This window comes from Coregonus lavaretus (assembly GCF_964263955.1).
Source record: "Coregonus lavaretus genome assembly, chromosome: 27".
Classification (NCBI taxonomy): Eukaryota; Metazoa; Chordata; class Actinopteri; order Salmoniformes; family Salmonidae; genus Coregonus; species Coregonus lavaretus.
The window spans coordinates 18,580,016-18,589,271 of NC_140014.1; positions in this window are offsets into that span (position 1 = coordinate 18,580,016).

Here is a 9,256-nt window from a genome sequence, read left to right on the forward strand (position 1 = left end):
CGAATGGGATCAAGTGGTGGGCTTTTGCACAGATCTAGCCCTGTGTAGCTCAGTTGGTAGAGCATGGCGCTTGCAACGCCAGGGTTGTGGGTTCGATTCCCACGGGGGGCCAGTATTTGATCCCATATGGGATGTTCACTGTGCTGTGTGGCTATATTGACGAAAAACAGATTCCGAATGGGATCAAGTGGTGGGCTTTTGCACAGATCTAGCCCTGTGTAGCTCAGTTGGTAGAGCATGGCGCTTGCAACGCCAGGGTTGTGGGTTCGATTCCCATGGGGGGCCAGTATAAAAAAAAAAGAAAAAGGATGCACTAACTGTAAGTCGCTCTGGATAAGAGTGTCTGCTAAATGACGTAAATGTAAAATCTATCACGGGACAGCAGGGAGGCCAAAAGGAATAAATACCCTGCTGTCTCCCCCTGAGCCTGAATGCTGCCTTCAAAAAAACTGGGAACTCTGAAAGCTCAGACTTCAGTGCATTGAAGACAACTGGGAACTCGGATAGAAACGAGCTCCGACTGTGAAAAATAGTTTTGAACGGTCATCCAACTTGGAATTCCAACTCGGGAACTCAGGCATCTTTCTAGAGCTCTGACTTCCTGACCTAAAGATCACTGAAATCATGATTTGACCTCTTATTTTTCGGATTTCCCAGTTGTCTTGAAAGCACCATAAAACTCATGGTAGGCTCCCCTTCACCAGCTCATATCTGTGTGAAGCTGGATTTAGTGCTCTCGTCTGCATTAAAACCAAATATTGATCCAGGTTGGATGTGACTGCTGAGATGAGGTGCGCACTGTCGACTACGCCCCCTGACTTTGAGAAGCTCCGACGCAACATGCATCGAGCACACCCATCTCATTGGTGGTGAGTTAAGAGACATTATGTCAGACTAATTTGCAATTGACTGTCATAGCCCCACATTAAAAGTATGTGATGGGTAGTTGAGAAGACAATCAGAAATACTTTTAGAATGTTTTTCAATTGACTGCTATAGCCCCAAATAAAAAAGTAAACGTTGTAACACCAATTGAAAATGGGTGTGAAGTAGAGGCATTAGGCCTACTGGAAATGCATCTATTACCCAATAATTAGCCGCTGTAAAATGTGAAGCGCACACCAGTCATACGGATAAAATAGCAGAAGGGAGTCGCCAAGCAGACGAGGCGGTGGCACTATCTAAAATAGAGAATACTATCAAACCGCATGTAAATATTGTAAATACAAGGCTGGGATTCTCAGTTTGAGAGAACTTCTGCAACAAACACCTAGGGGAGAAATATGGGCGTGGTTAGAGAGCGGGTGTAAAGTAGACACAGAGGGGGTGTGGTATAATACGACCAATGGGAAACCAGTGGCGCCAAATGGGATTCATACTACTCTTGCTGAAATGTATCACGAACCGACCCACCAAACAGAGGTGGAAATGTACTCTCAGTTCAAGACCATGTGGTGGGGGCAGGGAGAGTTGGTTAAGATTAAACAATGTGTCTGCACAATGTAACATTGCACCCACAGTGTCTACACCCATCAAACAGCTGCCGCTACCAAACAGACCCTCTGTCACTGCAGATGGAGGGCATTAACAAATGCAATCACAGGACTCGCACCTAATGAGGTGGTAACTGGAGACCGACAAGAGTCCTAAGCTATATAATTCATATGTCACAAATGAGTGATTTGGCAATTATGGGTGAATTAATGTTGTCATACTGTCAGAAAATGACCCATGCATTGCAGTGTGTGTAATCAAAGGTGAACGCAGCACATGAGGAGCAGACCTCCGGAGATAACCGAGAGCAAGGGCTGAGTTCGGGGAACCGAGTGAACATCAAGGTCCACCAGGCCGGAGTGTCCGGACAGCACTGGTCCAGGCTTGCACTGTTCTCCTCACCGCGCCCACAGCAGTGAAAAACACAGCCTCTCCTCAGGTGGGTCCATACTTCTCATCTGAAATGAGTTTCGGCTGACTAACGGGTGAGCTGGAGGAGGCAAGACTGGAGAGAAGGAGTTATGTTAAGAAAGTGTTGTCATAACAGCATCCACCTGTGCACTGATAACCGTATTCCTAGCACTAGCAGTAGTGACCTATGGGAACAATGATAATGACTGCAATTCAAGGCCAATACAATGGATAGGAGAGTGGACAACTGAGGGAGCTGTAGGGGTGGTGAAGAATGCTATAGCAACATCCTGGAATTGGACCACTGAACAAGTGAGGAATGTCTTGAAGTATGTAGCATGGGCAGTGTTAGTGGTAGCAGGAGTAACGTTGGCATTGCTAGTATATCACCTTCTGAAAGCTTTGATGCTGAAACAGGTATACAGTGCAGATTTGCCCCAAAATGAGGTAAAGCTGATTTAAGGCTACAGCACGTGTGTATCGTGTGGCCGTGGAGGGAGACTGAGGGCGAAGTGAGGATGATATGGCGAAGGAACACCTGTAAACCTACAGCCTGAGGAGGATGTCTGGGTACAAGCATTAGGAGGTGTATTGAGCCTTTATTTTTGTGGACCCCAGCAGAATGTATCCCAACGGTATAGAGTCAGGATAAGGGAGAGTGGGAATCATGATGTCAAACTTTGATTTTTTGCCATATATGCTTATGTTGAGCTTAACGCATTAATAACAACAGCAATATTTTGTGTTCTCTCTCTCTTTCCAAGTCTGTTGCTATCACTCTCTTAGGAACCCGAAGGAGGAAGAGAAAGTCTAAAGCTCCAGCTGAAACATCATTATCAGTTGTACAGTAGGAGGGGTAATGACAGATAGGGGGATTTATTAAGAGTGTGATTATAATGTTGAGACCAGGGCCTTAAGCCTTGGGTAAGGATTAGACAGAGGCCCTAAGTCTCAAAGGTGTAAATATTAGTCATGTTTTAATTTCTATTTTCTGTATGCTTGTAATCGTTAAGGACTGGTACATTTTTCTGGAGAAAAAAACCCGGAATGGAGCTAAGCAAAGGCAAAATCCTAGAGAAAAACCTGGTTCAGTCTGCTTTCCACCAGACACTGGGATATGAATTCACCTTTCAGCAGAACAGTAACCTTAAACACAAGGCCATATCTACACTGGAGTTGTTTACCAAGAATACAGTGAATGTTCCTGAGTGGTCGAGTTACAGTTTTGATTTAAATATACTTGGAAATCTATGGCAAGACCTGAAAATGGTTGTCTAGCAATGATCAACAACCAATTTGACAGAGCTTGATGAATTTCTTAAAGAATAATGGGCAAAAGCTGCACAATCCAGGTGTAGAAAACTCTTAGAGACTTACCCAGAATGACTCGCAGCTGTAACTGCTGCCAAAGGTGTTTCTACAAAGTATTGACTCATGGGTGTAGATACTTATGGAAATTAGATATTTCTGTATTTAATTTTCAATACATTTTTATTTCTAAAAACATGTTTTCACTTTGTCATCATGGGGTATTGTGTGTAGATGGGTGAGGGGAAAAAAACGATTACTTCAATTTTTTATTCAGGCTGTAACACAACATGTGGAATAAGTCAATTGGTATAAATACTTTCTGAAGGTGCTGTATCCTGCCTAGTGGCACGTTGTGTTGAGTTTTGGGGCATGATATTTTTGGGGGGACTTTTCAGCTTCAGCTAACCATTTAATTCGAAATTAGGTGTTTTTGGTGTAACAGTAACGTTATAGGCCTACTATGCTATGGTATTATATTCAGTTCTGTTATGCAAAATGCTAATTAATCATTATGTGATCTTGCAAGACATTCATTCAGCTTTGATCTAACTTTAATAAATGAGCACTGCACCATTGTGAGAAGTGATAATCTTCTATTTGTAATAAGTGATGAGAATGACTATTAGGCGTAGCGCAACAGATCTTGATGAGGTGTCATTTTAAGCGATTGGAGTGCCCTTCGTGGTGCTGAAAGGACAGTGCCAGGATTGCGCAATGATGTTAAAGAAGTTGAACCAACTTGTGGTGCTGAAGGATAGCTCTGCCATTCGGCCAGTTCAGGAACAAACAATAATTAGCAGTAGGCCTATAGCTTAATAGGCCAACGGCTACGTGGTATAGCTACTTGTAGGCTATAGCCTAATGTAAATACAAATACATATAGCTTAATATCGTTGCACTGTTTACAAGGAGAGCTTTATTGTGGGTAGGCATTTAATTGTTTTGTGTATCTTACACACTTTATCATAAATAAACTTAGATTTGATTAGCTTGAACACATGGGTACAGTATACCCTATTACAGAATAAAATAAAACAGGTGAACTATCAATTCATATAATTTATTTGCCTAGATTAAACATGCTATCAATTCAATTGACCAAGTAGTTAACATAAATCATTACTACATAGAATTGCAGGAAATGTGCTTTAAAACAGTCTTAGAATTAAGCTTTTGGTGTGGTGTATTCATGCATCTTAATAAACTATAACCTAAATGCATTATTACCTCCAACTTGGCGTAATTCACATTTTCAATTGCCCACCCTGACATACCAAGCATCGCAACCAATAGCCAATGTAGGCTAAATATCACAAGCAAGGCTACAGCAACTTCCAGAGAGGGTCAGGCTCCTTGGGCTTTGCGGTGGCCACTGGGTTTGGTCTTCTTGGCAGAATGGTGTCGCAGTTACCAAGTGGTCACATATCGTTTTGGGTTCCACTGCACAAGAAGGGTTCCATGGAGTTCTATGAACATTGATGGCAGACACACAGTGAATTTGGATTTTTTTCCCGACGTTCTGATTGCCCAAAGTGGTAAAGCCTTCAATGGGCCTCCGCAGTGCAGACACACAGCCTATAGACAGGGAAGAAACTCCCATTTACCTACGTCAAGGCTGCTATACATATTTACAGTAGAAGTCGGAAGTTTACATACACCTTAGCCAAATACATTTAAACTCAGTTTTTCACAATTCCTGACATTTAATCCTAGTAAAAATGCTATGTTTTAGGTCAGTTAGGATCACCACTTTATTTTAAGAATGTGAAATCTCAGAATAATAGCAGAGAGAATGATTTATTTCAGCATTTATTTATTTCATCACATTCCCAGTGGGTCAGAAGTTCACATACACTCAATTAGTATTTGGGAGCGTTGCCTTTAAATTGTTTAACTTGGGTCAAACATTTCGGGTAGCCTTCCACAAGCTTCCCACAATAAGTTGGGTGAATTTTGGCCTATTCTTCCTGACAGAGCTGGTGTAACTGAGTCAGGTTTGTAGGCCTCGTTGCTCGCACAGGCTTTTTCAGTTCTGCCCACAACTTTTCTATAGGATTGAGGTCAGGGCTTTGTGATGGCCACTCCAATACCTTGACTTTGTTGTCCTTAAGCCATTTTGCCACAACTTTGGAAGTATGCTTGGGGTCATTGTTTATTTGGATGACCCATTTGCGACCAAGCTTTAACTTCCTGACTGATGTCTTGAGATGTGCTTCAATATATCCACATAATTTTCCTTCCTCATGATGCCATCTATTTTGTGAAGTGCACCAGTTCCTCCTGCAGCAAAGCACCCCCACAGCATGATGCTGCCACCCCTGTGCTTCACGGTTGGGATGGTGTTCTTCGGTTTGCAAGCACCCCCCTTTTTCTTCCAAACATAACGATGGTCATTATGGCCAAACAGCTCTATTTTTGTTTCATCAGACCAGAGGACATTTCTCCAAAAAGTATGATCTTTGTCCCCATGTGCAGTTGCAAACCGTAGTCTGGCTTTTTTATGGCGGTTTTGGAGCAAAGCTGAGCGGCCTTTCAGTTTATGTCGATATAGGACTCGTTTTACTGTGGATATAGATACTTTTGTACCTGTTTCCTCCACCATCTTCACAAAGTCCTTTGCTGTTGTTCTGGGATTGATTTGCACTTTTCGCACCAAAGTACGTTCATCTCTAGGAGACAGAACGCGTCTCCTTCCTGAGCGGTATGACGGCTGCGTGGTCCCATGGTGTTTATACTTGCGTACTATTGTTTGTACAGATTAATGTGGTACCTTCAGGCATTTGGAAATTGCTCCCAAGGATGAACCAGAATTGTGGAGGTCTACAATTTTTGTTGGCTGATTTCTTTGGATTTTCCCATGATGTCAAGCAAAGAGGCACTGAGTTTGAAGGTAGGCCTTGAAATACATCCACAGGTACACCTCCAATTGACTCAAATGATGTCAATTAGCCTATCAGAAGCTTCTAAAGCCATGACATCATTTTCTGGAATTTTCCAAGCTGTTTAAAGGCACAGTCAACTTAGTGTATGTAAACTTCTGACCCACTGGAATTGTGATACAGTGAATTATAAGTTAAATAATCTGTCTGTAAACAATTGTTGGAAAAATTACTTGTGTCATGCACAAAGTAGATGTCCGAACCGACTTGCCAAAACTATAGTTTGTTAACAATACATTGGTGGAGTGGTTGAAAAACAAGTTTTAATGACTCCAACCTAAGTGTATGTAAACATCCAACTTCAACTGTATTTGGTTTGTCATTTTATCGTTTTTTATGGAATTTTAACGGTAATTAAACATCATTGATTTAGATGTTATTAAAATACATTTTCCAGAAATAGTTTTACCAGCTCCATGTATTCTCAAATTTAAAAAGTGAGGGAGCACCGCTCCTCTGTGCTCCAGCAGCACTACAACCCTGCTCAAAACACAATTTCAACAACAGAATTATATCTAAGAAATACTTATCTTTCATCAAGTTGTCCACTCAAGAAACAGCTTCAAACTGTAACCAGTGCCTGTAACCTGTTTCAGGTTATCAGTCAACCAACCAGGGTATTTACAAATAGCACAGGAATGAAATCATCCACATGTATTGATCACTTCTTTACTAATGCTGCAGAAATCTGCTCTCAAGCAATAACCAAATCCATCGGATTGTCATGGGCTGAGGATCAAAGATGCCAGCTAGGCAAAGGTTTGAACACCCCCTTTCCTGGGGGCCAGTTTTATGACCGTTCGTAAATTCCTTGCAGAAACTTTATTTTCCGTGCCATGCAGTATTGGGAGAGGGAATTTCCCTGTGAGACAAAGGAAATCTTCCCGCCAAGACTCCAACATCCAAAAGTGGATAATGAAACAATATTCCCACTTAAAATAATGTGGGAAATGGTCGGTGGGGACTTAAAGAACAATCATGTCAAATTCGTTACTATGTTGTGATGTCATTAAAGACGGTGGAACAACATAACTGTATCTCTGGGGTTTGCATTTAATTGTGAAGCGTGAGCTAAACGTTACAAAATTGTTTAAAACTACAACTCCATTACCAAAGGAACACCAAGCAGATTACGGTATAAGTCGGATGTTGCAAATGGTTGAATTTCTACTAGACCAGGAAGCGTGAAGCTGAAGCTACATGATACAAAATGGTTAGACCAGAAAGACCCATTTTCAATGCCCTGGCTGAGGGAAGGAGGTTCTCACCCAAGATTTGACGGTACATGGTACATGGAATCATTCAGATGTTCATTGGCAAACTTCAGATGTGCCTGTATATGTGCTTTCTTGAGCAGGGGTACCTTGCGGGCGCTGCAGGATTTCAGTCCTTCACGGCGTAGTGTGTTACCAATTGTTTTCTTGGTGACTATGGTCCCAGCTGCCTTGAGATCATTGACAAGATCCTCCCGTGTAGTTCTGGGCTGATTCCTCACCGTTCTCATGATCATTGCAAATCCACAAGGTGAGATCTTTTTTATTTTTTATTTTTTTATTTCACCTTTATTTAACCAGGTAAACCAGTTGAGAACAAGTTCTCATTTACAACTGCGACCTGGCCAAGATAAAGCAAAGCAGTGCGATAAAAACAACAACACAGAGTTACATATGGGGTAAAACAAAACAAAGTCAAGTACATGGAGCCCCAGGCCGAGGGAGATTGACAGTTCTTTTGTGTTTCTTCCATTTGCGAATAATCACACCAACTGTTGTCACCTTCTCACCAAGCTGCTTGGCGATGGTCTTGTAGCCCATTCCAGCCTTGTGTAGGTCTACAATCTTGTCTCTGACATCCTTGGAGAGCTCTTTGGTCTTGGCCATGGTGGAGAGTTTGGAATCTGATTGATTGATTGCTTCTGTGGACAGGTGTCTTTTATACAGGTAACAAACTGAGATTAGGAGCACCCCCTTTAAGAGTGTGCTCGTAATCTCAGCTCGTTACCTGTATAAAAGACACCTGGGAGCCAGAAATCTTTCTGATTGAGAGGGGGTCAAATACTTATTTCACTCATTAAAATGCAAATCAATTTATAACATTTTTGACATGCGTTTTCTGGATTTTTTTGTTGTTATTCTGTCTCTCACTGTTCAAATAAACCTACCATTAAAATGATAGACTGATAATTTCTTTGTCAGTGGGCAAACATACAAAATCAGCAGGGGATCAAATACTTTTTTCCCTCACTGTACATACATACAGTGGGGAGAACAAGTATTTGATACACTGCCGATTTTGCAGGTTTTCCTACTTACAAAGCATGTAGAGGTCTGTAATTTTTATCATAGGTACACTTCAACTGTGAGAGACGGAATCTAAAACAAAAATCCAGAAAATCACATTGTATGATTTTTAAGTAATTGATTTGCATTTTATTGCATGACATAATTATTTGATACATCAGAAAAGCAGAACTTAATATTTGGTACAGAAACCTTTGTTTGCAATTACAGAGATCATACGTTTCCTATAGGTCTTGACCAGGTTTGCACACACTGCAGCAGGGATTCTGGCCCACTCCTCCATACAGACCTTCTCCAGATCCTTCAGGTTTCTTGGCTGTCGCTGGGCAATACGGACTTTCAGCTCCCTCCAAAGATTTTCTATTGGGTTCAGGTCTGGAGACTGGCTAGGCCACTCCAGGACATTGAGATGCTTCTTACGGAGCCACTCCTTAGTTGCCTTGGCTGTGTGTTTCGGGTCGTTGTCATGCTGGAAGACCCAGCCACGACCCATCTTCAATGCTCTTACTGAGGGAAGGAGGTTGTTGGCCAAGATCTCGTGATACATGGCCCCATCCATCCTCCCCTCAATACGGTGCATCCCCAAAGAATGATGTTTCCACCTCCATGCTTCACGGTTGGGATGGTGTTCTTGGGGTTGTACTCATCCTTCTTCTTCCTCCAAACACGGCGAGTGGAGTTTAGACCAAAAAGCTCTATTTTTGTCTCATCAGACCACATGACTTTCTCCCATTCCTCCTCTGGATCATCCAGATGGTCATTGGCAAACTTCAGACGGGCCTGGACATGCGCTGGCTTGAG